The sequence below is a fragment of the Passer domesticus genome, chromosome 27 (assembly GCF_036417665.1).
Source record: "Passer domesticus isolate bPasDom1 chromosome 27, bPasDom1.hap1, whole genome shotgun sequence".
In the NCBI taxonomy this organism is placed as follows: Eukaryota; Metazoa; Chordata; class Aves; order Passeriformes; family Passeridae; genus Passer; species Passer domesticus.
Window position 1 is genome coordinate 989,205 of NC_087500.1, and position 14,238 is coordinate 1,003,442.

Genomic DNA, 14,238 nt, shown 5'->3' on the forward strand with positions numbered 1-14,238 from the left:
GAAACGGCCTGGAGGCCCCCCAGGCCCACCCGGCTGCTTTGGGGTGACACTGGGGTGACACTCACAGGAAAGGTGACGTTCAGGTGCAGGTGAGGCTCCAGGACCTCTCTGCTCAGCAGGGTGGTGGGAGGGGTCCTGCTGTCCCCCTGCAGCTGGACACGGAGCTGGACGGGCCCCTGGAGGTCACTGAGGTGCACCCAGAGCGTGGCAGGGTGAGGGTGGTACAGCACGGCCGGGGACACCACCACGTAACTCCTGCCAGGGACAAGGGACACAAGAGCCCTGGGGTGAGGCACATCCAGCACAAAGACCTGGAAAAGCTCCTGAGAGCACAGGAACCGCCCCCCCCAGGCTCCCCTCTCTGCTTCTGGGCTTCTCAGCTCAGCTCTGCAGGTGAGGGCACAACAGCTCCTTGGAGCCACCAGAGCCACCAGAGCCACCAGGGCCACCAGGGTCGTGTCCTCAGTGCTCCTAGGCAGGGAGAGCCCCCAGCCTGGGCAGCAACCAGGGCATGGGAGGGATTGAATCTCCCCAGGAACTGCCAAGAGGCTGAAGATCAACCACCCCAGCAGGCACAGGAGGGATTGAATCCCCCCAGGAACTGCCAGGGAGCCAAGGCTAAAGCACCCAGCAGGCACAGGAGGGATTGAACCCCCCCAGGAACTGCCAGGGAGCCAAGGCTAAAGCACCCAGCAGGCACAGGAGGGATTGAACCCCCCCAGGAACTGCCAGGGAGCCAAGGCTAAAGCACCCAGCAGGCACAGACGGACACAGAGGGGACTCACGGTGCTCCAGAGGCCCCGGCTGAGAGGAGCAGGATGGTGAAGAGGATGGGAAGGGCTGGAGACATCGTGTCCGCAGCTGGATGTGGATGTTGGGACCAGCCACAGCCTCCCCCTGCAGCTCTTGGCTCGCTCTGGGTCTCTGTCTGATCCGCTGCAGGCTCGGCAATGGATCCTGGTGTCCCACCCACTGAGGAAATCGGGCTGGCACAGGAGCCCGGGGCACCTGCAGATAAAGCCCAGGCAATGTTTGCCCTCTGCCCACAGATTCTGGGGGTCAAGGACTCCAGGGATGTTTGCAATATTGGGAAAGGTCCCTGGAGGTTCAGTCTGGGCAGGACTCCACACAGGTTTGCTGGGAAATGATGTCAGAAGGCAGCGGGAACACATGGGAAATGAAAACAGGGAGCACAGCCTCAGGAGGGGCTGGGAGCTGGGGGTGATTTCTCAGAAATGAAAATTTACAGGTATTTCAAATTTAACCAGATTTGGGCAGGTCACATGTCCCAGGCTGGCTTTTTGCCCAGTTTCACCCAGTCTGGACAGAGGAACAGGACAGTGTGGGGATGTGGCATGGCCCATCTTCTCCCATTCCACACGTGGGAGCTGGACACATGCCAGGGCAGGGCTGAGCTGCTTCCTGGGGTTCTTCACATCTTTTATATGTTAAGGTTGGGATTAAATGAGTGAGATGGTATTTTTTGGGGGACTCAGATGTTTATTAGTTCTTATCTATGTTACACTCTCACAAACCCTGAGTTCTACAGCACTTCTCTCTAACAAGGTAAAAATGGAACCCAACATCTCTCTCTACAAGAACTTTAAAGGATAAGCTGTCCAATTGTTAAAATTAATTATTTATTAATTAATTATTAAATTATTTTCACTTTTAACCCAATAACTAACCACCCGTGCTCTACAAGGCAGGCATTTTCATCCAATTACACAAAACCACCCAAACTCATGGAGAAGAAGGAGAAGGAGAAGGAGAAGGAGAAGGAGAAGGAGAAGGAGAAGGAGAAGGAGAAGGAGAAGGAGAAGGAGAAGGAGAAGGAGAGAAGAAGAAGGAGAAGGAGAAGGACCAGCCTCCGTCCTAAAACCTCCATCTTTATATCTATTACTATATTCTAAAACCTTCAACTCTTAAGTTTTCCACCCTGTGATATTTCCACACTTCTATTGAAACTCCACACGCACAATCCCAGTGCTATAATTCAATTTTGGAAGCTTCTCCACGGCCTCAGGTCAATGCAGTGTTCTCTTGGGGGTCAGTGCCTGTCAGCACAGAAAGTCCAAAATTCTCTGTTTCCAGGGTTCCAACAGCTTCCCCGTGTCCTGGTGGGAATGTGGGAGAGTTGAGGGGCTCCACTACAGCCCCACAGTCCTGAGCACATCCCCTGCTCTGGGGCCTTGCAATTCCCTTCCCTTTGGGGCTGTGGGAACCATGGAATCATGGAATGGTTTGGGCTGGAAGGGACCTTAAAGCACTTCCACCCCTGCCATGGCAGGGACACCTCCCACTGTCCCAGGCCGCTCCAATCCCATCCAGCCTGGCCTTGGGCACTGCCAGGGATCCAGGGGCAGCCCCAGCTGCTCTGGGCACCCTGTGCCAGAGCCTCACAGGAAGCCATGGATGGGGCTGACCTTTTCCATGGGATCTCAGCTGACCACAGCTCTGTCCCCATGCCTTCCCAGCTCAGGTTTTGCTGGACACAGCTCTGTGCCCACCTCCCTGCACTTTGGAGCAGCTCCAGAGGCTGTGGGTGGCCAGAGGGGCTGGACCTGCCACCCCCAAGGACACGAGGCAGGGGCACGGCCCGAGTTCACCCAGTCCTGCCAGGATGTGGGCAGGGGTCAGTGCCCTGCCAGACATCCTGGATGGGACGAGGAGCTCACGGCTCCCCCATCCCTACCAAGGCCACCGCTGACCCCTGTCCCCAAGTGCCACATCCACAGGGCTGTGAAACCCCAGCTGGGATGGGATCCCAGCTGTGCCAGGGCTGGGCACCCCAAGCAGCCAGGCAGGGCAGGCCTTGGAGCACCAGAAAAAGCAAGGTGTTCCCAGAGCCCCCCTGCCAAGGCTTTTTCCCCTCCTCAAGCTTTCACCTCCCACTGCCAGTGGAAAATCCAGGGAGGGCTCTGGCTGGGCCCTGCCCCTCCAGGCAGGACAAGGTTTTGCCCAGAGCAGCTGTGGCTGCCCCTGCATCCCTGGCAGTGCCCAAGGCCAGGCTGCACAGGGCTTGGAGCAGCCTGGCACAGTGGAAGGTGTCGCTGCCATGGCAGAACTGGATGGGCTTTATGGTTTCTCCCACCCAAACCATTCCATTATTCCACTGATGCTTAACCCCCAAACCCAAATTTTGGGCAGCCAAACCACTACCAAGGTGGGGGTGTGGTGCCCCCCCAGGCCAGCTCAGAGCTGACAGACTACGCCACATGTTGGGAATCCTGGGAAACAGGAAAGGATTAAAGGAGTTTTCTGGGATGTGGGACCTTCCTGTGCCCTTGGCCGTATCCATGTGACATCTCCTGATCCCGTGGGATGTTCCTCATGGGAAGCCTCTTTGCAGTTTGGTGTCAGATGATTGCAACAGATTTGAAGGATTTCCTCCATAATCCAGCTCTCCTGAGAGCAGGAATGGTGCCAAACCAGAGCTCTGTGCCCGTGGTTTACACCTTTTATCCCAGAGTGGGAGGGGAAACCTTGCCCACCCTGCTCCCCACAAGGGGACAGCCACACCCTGCCCTGTCCCTGCCCTGCTGTCACCCTGAGGTGCTGACACAGGAGCTGCACAGCTGGGAAGAAGCCAGGAGATCCCAAATCCCTGCCTGGCTGCAGGGAACCATCCAGCTGTTGGATGGGTCATGGTCCAGAGGCCATGCAGAGGCACCTCCAAATGGGATTGTGCCCAGGTGGGCATGATCCAGGTATTGCTGGGAATTTGAGGCTTCAATGGATGCTCTTCTTGTGCATTTACTGGTGCAGGGAGAGCTCTGCCTCAGGGGCAGCCCCAAACAGGATAACCCTCACCCTGCCGGGTGCTCCTCACACCATCCCTGGGGTGGGGATGCTCCATGTGCAGGGTGCTCCATGTGCAGGGTGCTGTGTGTGTGCAGGGTGCTGTGTGTGTGCAGGGTGCTCCATGTGCAGGGTGCTGTGTGTGTGAGCAGGGTGCTGTGTGTGTGCAGGGTGCTCTGTGTGTGTGCAGGGTGCTGTGTGTGTGCAGGGTGCTGTGTGTGTGCAGGGTGCTCCATGTGCAGGGTGCTGTGTGTGTGAGCAGGGTGCTGTGTGTGTGCAGGGTGCTCTGTGTGTGTGCAGGGTGCTGTGTGTGTGCAGAGTGCTCCATGTGCAGGGTGCTGTGTGTGTGAGCAGGGTGCTGTGTGTGTGCAGGGTGCTCTGTGTGTGTGCAGGGTGCTGTGTGTGTGCAGAGTGCTCCATGTGCAGGGTGCTCTATGTTCAGGGTGCTACCTGTGCAGGGTGCTGTGTGTGTGTGCAGGGTGCTCTGTGTGCAGGGTGCTCTGTGTGCAGGGTGCTCCCTGTTCAGGATGCTCCATGTGTAGGGTGCTCCATGTTCAAGGTGCTCCCTGTGCAGGGTGAAGTCTCCTTGAGCAGATGGATCCCCCTCAGCCCCCTCAGCACAGCCAGGACACAGCAGCAGCTCCAGACTCTTTAATGTCCCACCCTTGGCTCACAGCTCAGCACCAAGGATGCTCTTCCCCCCCAGGATGCTCTTTTCCCCCCAGCAACCTCCCTGGACCTCATGTCCCCCCCAGGCCACATGCTCTGGGCCCCTCCCCAGAGCTGGCTGCACCCAAACAACATTCCCAGCTTGTAGGAGCCTCTGGAAGGAGAATCCATGGGGGAGCCCAACAATCAGGGGTGGAAAATGGGGCTGAGTCCCCAGCCCTGCCTGGACCATCCCTGCTCTGCCCAGCAAGGAGGCAGAGGCCATCCTGGGGGACAGCCAAAGCTCCAGGGGGACAGCCACAGCTCCGGGTCTGGCGTAGGGACATCCAGGGGATCCACAGTCACAACAAGGGGTTTTAGGGGGCACCTTGCTCTGGTTTTGGGGGCACCTTGTTCTGTTTTGGGAGTGCTGCCTGGTCCCCATCCTGCCCTGCTCTGCTCCCCTTAGGGCACCGTCCTGCTGGGGCGGTGGCAGGGCTGCAGGACACCTCCTCAGGGGACAAGGGACACCACCCTGGTGTCCCTGAGGGACTCACTCCCTCTGCCTATTTTCTGCTCCTGGCTGTGCCCCCCTGGCCCTGGGGGCTGTCCCTGTCCTCCTCTGGCCCCAGCAGAGGCTGCTCCATGTCCTGGTCTCCGTGGTCATTCATGGACATCTCAGCCAGGGCATCAGCCATGGCCTGGTGGACACTCTCGGTCAGCTCAGGGACATCCTTTGGGCTCAGGCCCCGCGTTTCCACCCTGGGGAGGACTTGGATGGTGCAGGTCCCTGGGAGAGAAGGGAAAAGCCAGGGAGGTGTTAGAGGATCCCACCAGGAACTGGGTATTCCCCCGAGCATCTTCCACCCCAGCTGCCTCCCCACCCCGAGGTGCCTCATCCCCAGCACCAGCCCTGCCCTCTGCCATGGGAATTCCTGTCCATCCCTTACCAGACGTGAATCTCTTCTCCTTGGGGCTGAAGAAGTCGCAGTATGGGGAGATCACAATAGGGACAATGGGAACCTGCAGAACACAAAGGGTTGGGGGGGTTCCCCAGAGAGGGCCCTCCCCAGGCAGGACTCCTGCTCCCACCTGTCCCTCGCTGGTGCTGCCCAGCACCCTGTCCCTCCCTGGGGATAAAATCCCTCCATCCCTGGGGACCAATCCCCTCCATCCCTGGGGACCAAACCTTGCACATCCCTGGGGACCAAGCTCCCCATCCCTCTGCCCCAGGGTTCACACCCACCCTGCTCAACCCAGGGTGAGCCAAAGGGAAAGGAATAATTTTGGAAAAGGCCTCCACGACCAACGAGTCCAACATTTGATTGACCACTTCCTTACCTGGGCCTGCACAGCCAGGTGGAAAGCGCCACGCTTGAAGGGCAGCATGGATTTGCCCAGGTTCCTGGTGCCTTCTGGGAAAACCCACACACGGAGCTGCAGGGAACAGGGACAGAGGTGACCCTGTGTTTTGGGCTGAAAGATGTGGCTGGGAGTGTGTATTCTATGGCCATCTGTTAGGGTGGGCAGTTTTCTTTATCTCTCCCACAACTAACCCTCTCACGAGATCTCTGCTGTTCATGGGCCATTGATTATTAATTATCTTCTGTTCATGGCCAGTGAGTGTCCCTGCGTGGCTGAGCAAAGTCCATCATCCCACTGGGAGATGCTCCGCCCAGGGCAGGAGCCAAGCATTCCTACCTGGATCCAATCTGAGCCTGGAACAGCACAGCAGCGTTTGCCCACTGCATTCCCAGAGGAGCAGCTTTCTTCTGCCCTGCATTCCCAGAGGAAGAGCAGGCCCATCTCCAGCAGCCCTGGAGCTCCAGAGGAAAACTGCAGCCTTGTGCAGGATCCCTGCTCCAGCAGAACCACAGCTGGCACTGCAGGAGGGCTGAGCCCCCATGGGATGGGACTGTGCCACCACCCTGACCCACAGCGGGTCAGGGCATGTTCTGATTCTGTCAGTGGTTGTTGTTTTGTTATTTTTGTTTTTTGGGGTTTTTTTGTACTGTTGCATTTGTATTTTAATTTTCCTAATAAAGAACTGTTATTCCTACTCCCCTATCTTCGCCTGAGAGCCCCTTAATTTCAAAATTATAACAATTCAGTGGGAGAGGGTTTACATTTTCCATGTCAAGAGAGGCTCCTGCCTTCCTGAGCAGACACCTGGCTTGTCAAACCAAGCCACCCCGACCTCAGCTGGTCAGTCCTGCCCACAGCCTATGGCATTCACATTCTCTCAACACGATTCCTTCTCCCAGGGTTTTTCTCCTGGGAAGCTGAAAGGCAGCAAGAGGCCTCAGAGAAAAGAACAACAATTCTTATCTAATTTGCTTCTCCTGTGTTGTGCTCATGTGGAATGTGTTTGGAGATTGTTTACCCACAGTGATTGTTTCATTGCATTCTGGTGTGAGTTGTTTTGACTCATTGGCCAATTGGGGCCAAGCTGTGTCGGGACTCTGGAGAGAGTCACGAGTTTTCATTATTATCTTTTTAGCATTCTGTAAGTAACCCTTTTCTATTCTATAGTATAGTATCCTTTAATATAATGTAGTATAATAAAGTAATAAATTAGCCTTCTGACAATATGGAGACAGATGCATCGTTCTTTCCTGCCACGGCACTCACCGTGTAGGAAAGACATTTTCATGCTGCTCTTGTGAGCCAGCAAAGGCTTCCTGGAGATAAGGAAAGCCCTGTATCTCTCTCAAGGAAGGTACCTAGGCTATCACCATGACAATGTGATGACAGAGAGAAAGCTAAAAGATCCAGACTTTAGCTGGCTCACAGGATGACGCGGCTCCTTGTTCACCTATTGAGAACTTTGTTTCTTTCTTATGACCAATGGGCGGTGTATGTGTCTGTTAAGTAACTGCAAATATCTTGAAAAACTAAAAAGGCAACACGTTGCTATAATAAATCCCTCATACACCCTTGTGACAGAGTCTGGGTGCTTTGCGCCATGTCGCGCTCTGTAGCGACGTCGCCGTGCATTTACAGCACCAGCCCTGACCCCGCGGTGTCCCCAGCCCGTGTCCCTCACGTTCTCTCGCCGCATGGCGCTGGCGGTGCGGGAGATGACCTCGATGGCCGCGTCCCTGCGTTGGCGCTCGATGAAGATGACGCCACTGAGCCAGCAGGCCCAGCCCACCGTGCCCAGGTAGAGCAGCTCCCGCTTGGCGATGGGCACGCAGCGCTCGGGAATCACCTCCACCATTCCTGGGGCATGGAGAACACCCATCAACACCTTCCCGACCCACGGCATTGGCAGCAGAAAAATCGCCTGGGAAAACTGCTTGGAAGTGGAACCCCAGGCTGGACAAACCAGCTGGATATCAGGAATAAATTCTGCAGCTCAGCCAGTCCTGAGAAGTGATAAATGCAGAGAGGAACTCTCTGCAGGGGCCAAATTACATCAGTGCACAGATTAATTAATCATTTATACCCCAATGTATTTTATACCCTAATTAATAATTTATATCCTAATATAGGTTGGGGTTATTTTAGCCTTGACTTAAAGGATTTTAAACTGTCCCCAGTCCCAGGACCACCCTGTGGCATCACCTCCCATTGTCCCTCCTCTCCCTGCAGCACAGCCCTGTCCCAAAAGCTCTCCCGGCCCGTTCCCAGCACACATCCCTGCCCTGGTCCTGGTGCTGACTTCCCAAAACCACCCCTGGAGCCCCCCGAGGTGCCCCCACGCACCCATGAGGTCGAGGGAAGCCTGGTGGTTGCAGACGATCACGAAGGGCCCCGGCAGCCGCAGCCGCTCCGAGCCCCTCACCTGCATCCTGATGCCGTAGAAGCGCTTGAGGGGCAGGACAGCAGCCCGCAGGAGCCTGCGAGAGAAGGGACGAGATAGGGGAGAGATAAGGGAGAGATAAGGGAGGAAATAAGGGAGGAGATAAGGCGGAGAAACACGTGTGGGCAGCGGCTCTGCACCGGCCTGGGCGGGCGGGGTTAGGCTGGGCTGCGCTGCTGGACCCTGGCTCAGGCTCAGGGAGGTTTGGCTTTGTCACACATTGCAGCCTGTGAAGCTCAGAACTCACCTGGCTCCCACCTGAGCTGGGCCCAGCTCCTGGCTCAGAGCAGAGGGAGCTGCTGAGGAGGGAGAGTGACCAGCACGAGATGGTGGCAAGGAAAAAACAGGACTTTGATGTCCAGGGATGATGGGAAAGCAAAAAGAGAAGGGGTGGGATGGGGATGGAGATGGGGATGGGGATGGGGACATGGGGATGGGGACATGGGGACAGGATCTTCACATCCCAACGAAGACAAACTGTCTCTGCCGGGGGAGGCTCCCCAGGTGCTCAGCTGGATCCCTGTGTGGACGGAAATGCAGATCTCACAAAGCCAGAGTGGATCCAGCAGGGAGGAGCTGAGCTGGGCATGGATGAGCCCTGGGGATGGGTGGCAGAGGGACAGACAGATCCCCAAGGACGTGGGGTGACCCCAGGGACTGCCTCTGCACCGCTTTGTGTGGCAGGGGGAAGGGAAAACCAGCCCGGACATTCCTTAGGGGAATCACAAATGGCTCCACCCGACCTGCAGTGTGGGGAAAAGATGGTTCTGAGCGGAGCAGTGGTGTCACATCCCGGGAGGGTTGGACAGGAGGAGGAATATCGGGATGAGTGACGCTCAGGGTGGGAATAGTGAGAGGAGTGGAGGGAGGAGGGGGCACCAGGGATTCCAGCAGCCGTGGAGACAAAATCCTGGGACGCATCGGTGTTGGAGTGCGGCACTGTCTGACCCACAGAGGGTCTGTGCCAGGGTCGCCACGTCTGTCACTGCCCCCAGGGGACAGCGCAGGGGGCAGGGAAGGGCTCAGCACCTGGCAGGGTGAGAAAGGAGCAGGAGGCACAAGGTCCGCGGTATCGCCCCCATCCCTCGGGAGCCGCAGGCTCGGAGATCCCAGAGGATCCGAGGAGAAACGGTGCCCAAAGCCAGGACTAATGACAGGGAAGCGCTCCGAGCCGCAGGCTTCGGGATTCGGAGGAGAGGGAGCTGGGCGTGCTGCGCCCGCACGGAGCTGTCGGTGGGACGAGATAAGGCGGCGCTGATAAGGCGGGTGAGTCACAGCCCCGCTCGGCACCGCCGCTGGGCCGGGAGCGTGCCTTTGGAGCGGCCCGGGGTGCGCCCGGCACCCGGCGGGAGGGACCTGGGACAGGCTGCAGCACCGCCGGGAACACCGAACCACTGCCGGGAACACCGAACCTTGGATTGATAATACCGAACCACCACCAGTACCACCAAACCACCGCCGGTACCAGCGAACTTTGGACTGATAACACCGAACCACCACCAGTACCACCGAACCACCGCCGGTACCAGCGAACCATCACCGGGAACAACGAACCTTGGACTGATAGCACCGAACCACCGCCGGTACCACTGAACCATCACCGGGAACACCCAACCTCGGACCGGGAACACTGAACCACCTCCGGTACCACCGAACCTCAACCTGATAACACCGAACCTGCGGCCGCGCTCCCGCCGCGGGCCGGGATCCCTCGGCACAAATCCCCAGCGAGTTTCTCAAGCTGGGATATTTTCCCTGTGTAATTGCATCCCTCCTGCTGTGCTCATCCTGCCCGGGAATCCAGCAACGGGATTGCAACACGGCGAGAGCGTCTTCCTCCGGTGTTGCACTTTGATGTTATCTCCCCTGTGTTATCTCCCCGGTGTTATCTCCCTGGTCTTATCTCCTTGCTTCCACCCTTGGGAGCAGAGTCGGGACATGGCTGTGATCAGAGCTTGGCTGTGATGGGGACAGGGCTGTGCCCCAGCCAGGTGATGGCACCAAGACATCCCAGAACCATAAAAACGTGGAATAGTTTGGGTGGGAAGGGACCTTAAACCCACCCAGCATCACCCCTGGCTATGGGCAGGGACACCTCCCACAGTCCCAGGCTGCTCCCAGCCCCATCCACCCTGGCCTGGGACACTTCCCGGGATCCAGGGGCAGCCATGGAATAATCTGTGCCAGGACCTCTCCACCCTCAATCCCTCTGCCAAAGTGCTGTTCCCGGGTCTCCCATGGGCAAAACCAGAGCCAGGGGCATAGCACTGGGCATGTATCTGCCCCCTGCCCTGATGGTACCTCCAACCCCCCCATTACCCACCCAGGTGATGACCCCAACACCACCATGGCCAGGAATGACCCCTTTTATGTTATTTCATCCCTCAGGGACCACAAATCCCAACTCCAGCGTGGCCTGACCTTCCCTGGGCACAGCCAGCACCTCTCACACCACAAGTTGCACTTCACTGCCCCATGGATGTGACCACAGGCCTGGCCTTGGCCCCAGGGCTCTGCCACCAGCTGTGACCCAGCTGTGGCTCCAGCCAGGGCAGGACAGAGCCTGTGGCCACAAACCACGGGATCTCCTCCAGCTGAGCCAAGCCCCAGCCAGCTCTGCCCAAGCCCAGCCCGCGCTCACCTCATGTTCTCCACGGAGCGTCCCCGGAAGGCGGCCAAGGGGGACAGCAGGGTGGCCAAGGCCACGATCCAGCAGTTGAAAAAGGCCACCTTGCAGAGGAACTGGAAGGGGGGGCTGCACCTGTAGAGCAGCAGCGCTGCCAGGGGCAGGAGCAGCAGCCCGGGGAGCAGCAGCAGCAGCTCCATGGTGCCGCCCCGAGCTCAGCCCAGCAGCGGGGCAGGAGGATCCTGAATCAGGAGGATCCTGCGTGGGCGGCCGGGGCTGGCCCAGGGGAAGGCTCGCTGTGGATCTCATCCCGAGCATGGAGTGGCTCAGGTGGAAGCAGGACACCCACCCAGGGGTGGAGAGTGGCCGTGAGTCACACGGGGACCCTGAGTCACCAGAGCTGTCACTGCTGTCACCTCCTGAGCTATTGACATCCATTGCAGAGACTCCAGGTCGGTCAGATCAAACCTGCTGCTCACTAAACTCTTCCTGTCCCGGGAATCTCTGCTGGCCACGGGGCTGCCAGCCCTGGGAAAGGGAATCTCAGCTGGTGGGGACAGCAGGAGCTGCTCCTGGTCCATGGCCATCACCCCAGCCAGGCTGGGCACAGCCACCTGCTGGCAGCCAAACCTCACCCTGCAGAGCATCCGATTGCTGGAAAACATCTCCCACCTGGAATGGCAGCAGGACTGTGGCACCTCTGCTCCCCATCCCTTGCTCAGTTTGGGCAGCAGGAGCCCCTCTGCCCTTCCCCTGCCAGCTCCCAGCATCTGTGCCCAGGGTCCCACAGTGCCTGGGGGCGGGCTCTGCCGCCCCGCTGCCAGCCCGGGCTGCAGGGGGTGGTGGCCCTTGGCCCACTTGGCAGCCAGGGGCTGTGTTGCATGAGGTGTTTTCACGGGTGCAATTAGCACAGGCTGTAATTAACCTCTCCTCCTGCTCTGGTGCCTTGCAGGATCCAGGCCAGCCCCCTGGAAACTCCTGGAACCAAGTCCTGGTCGCAGCAGGGACACTGGGCTGGTGTCACCCCCAGCAGCCTCCCCCAGCCCCGCTGGGCCATTCCCAAATCAGGGAATCCCAGAATCCCAGGAGGGTTTGGGTGGGAAGGACCTCACAGCCCATGCGGTGCCACCCCTGCCATGGCAGGACACCTGCCACCATCCCAGGGGGCTCCAAGCCCCATCCCACCCAGCCTGGGACACCCCCAGGGCTGGGGAAGGAGGGACATCCCTGAGCTGCTGCCAGAGCCCTCGGCTCAGCCCTGACCTCAGGCCAGGAGCAGTGAGATCCCCTCATGCCTCCCCATAACAGCCCCAGCGGGGTCTCTGGGGTCTGCCTGTCCCTCAGGCCACTCCTGGGCAGTGTCCCCTCTGCTGGGACCACCCCAGTCCTCCTGCCTCCCCTGGCAGGACCTGCCCTCTGCCCCACTGTGCCAGGGCTGCCCTTCCACCCACGGCTCCCCCCTAGCCCCTGGAGGTGACAGAGATGTCCCCAGGCTCTGGCCATGCTGGAGGGTGCCCCAGTTTGACCAGCAACCCCGGGGTTACGTCCACCAGGGGTGTTGCAATGCCCATTGCTTCACCCTCCCATTCCTCTCATTATTCTCATATTAAAGCAAAGATTGGGTCACATCCCGAGCCCACCCTTCCTGCCCAGCCCATTCCAGGTGACTCCTCACTCCTCCTTCCCTTCTGTGTCCACGGGGGAAGGTTTGCACACCAGCCTGGTCTCCCATCAAACCCAGCTTTGCTTTTGGATGCCTCCTTCAGTCCCTCCTGGCTGGAGGAGCTGGACCTTCCTGCTGGAATCCACCATGATCCTCCTGCTCCACATCTGGGAGCTCCTCCAGGGGCCAGGGTGGGGGAAATCTGCCCATTGCAGAGCTCAGGGAAAGGAAATCCCACATTCCACTGGGCAGAAGAGAGGCAGGGCAGTCCAAGGAGGGCGTTTAAGGTGCCTTTCTGCATCCTCAGAGCTCCAGAGCACCGGCCCTGAGGTCTCCTGCCAGGAGCTGTGCTCCAGGGAAAAGCCTGGAACCCCCCAAGGGCACAGCAGGGCTGGCACCCCTCCACAGGGCTGGTGAGGTGGCACAGGCAGGGGACAGCTCCCAGCACCCAAAAGCCTCCAGTCCCCCGTTCCTCCTGCTTCCCGGGAGCAGAGGGGTCACTGAATCCTGGGAAACTCCGGGATTTCCCTCTCAGGCTGCTCTCCCCAGCACATCCCCCCCAAGACCCAGCTCTGCCTCTGCTCAGCCAGGAGATCTCTCTGGAGCTCCAGCACCGTCCCAGCACCCCCTCACCCCCCCAGACCTGAGAGACCCCCCTGACCTGACAGAGCCCCCAGACCCCACAGACACCCCCCAGCACCCCCTCTATCCCCAGACCTAACAGAACCCCCCAGCACCCCAGGCTATGACAGACCGCCCCCTCCCCCAGGACTCCTCTCACCCCCCAAGCACTGACAGACCCCCCTCAGCCCCCCCAGGCACTTCCAGACCCCCCCACACGGCTCTGGGTGCCCCCAGCCCCGAGGGAGCCCCTGCACTCAGGCACGGAGCCACCAGCTCAAGTAATTACAGATGCTTGATTAGCGACAGCAGGGCGCTCTCTTAACAAAGAGAATTAATTACAGGCAATGCTGCATTGAGAGCTGGAGGGACTAATGAGGGTTGGGACCATCCGCTGTCCCCACCCCCGGGGACAGCACAACCTGTGCCACCCCAGCCCGGTGGCCTGGAGGGGACCGGGGTGTCCCCAAGGCTGGGACAGGGTTGGGATACCCCTGGGACAGCCCTGGGACAGCCCTGGGACAGCCCAGCCTGGGGGCTCAGCGGGGAAACCACCCCAAAACCCCAACACCGCGGGAAGGGTGCAGCATCCATCCGGGATCTTCGGGGCTGAGGGAGGCAGAGCTCAGAGCCCCCCCTGCTCTGCGGTGTAGAACTCTGTGGGGATGGGATGGGATGGGATGGGATGGGATGGGATGGGATGGGATGGGATGGGATGGGATGGGATGGGATGGGATGGGATGGGATGGGATGGGATGGGATGGGATGGGATGGGATGGGATGGGATGGGATGGGACGGGACAGGATGGGATGGAGGCAGGGAGCAGAGAAGCTCAGCCGGGGGTGGTGGAAGCTTCAGGGAAAGCTGCTCCTGTCGGGGCCAAGGGGACAATGTCCCCCAGGCTGTCCTTACCCTCTGCTGGGGGCACGCCGGGTCCCACGGTCCCGGTGGCGCTGGGGGGCGGCGGGGGGGGCACAGCTCTGCTGGAGAGGAGCGAGGACAGTCAGTGACGATGGACGGTGTCCCCTGGCGGTGCCACACCGCGCTGGCACCGAGCCCCGCCCGGCACTCAC

At 59.2% G+C, this 14,238-nt stretch overlaps 1 long non-coding RNA gene across 1 annotated transcript; it reads left to right on the top strand.

Moving 5' to 3' along the window:
• The first annotated feature begins 272 nt into the window (after window positions 1-272).
• On the top strand, window positions 273-2,013 carry LOC135286492 (uncharacterized). Its single transcript, XR_010350773.1, has 2 exons — window positions 273-393; window positions 1,710-2,013. It is a non-coding gene; the product is annotated as an uncharacterized LOC135286492 (long non-coding RNA).
• The last annotated feature ends 12,225 nt before the right edge of the window (window positions 2,014-14,238 follow it).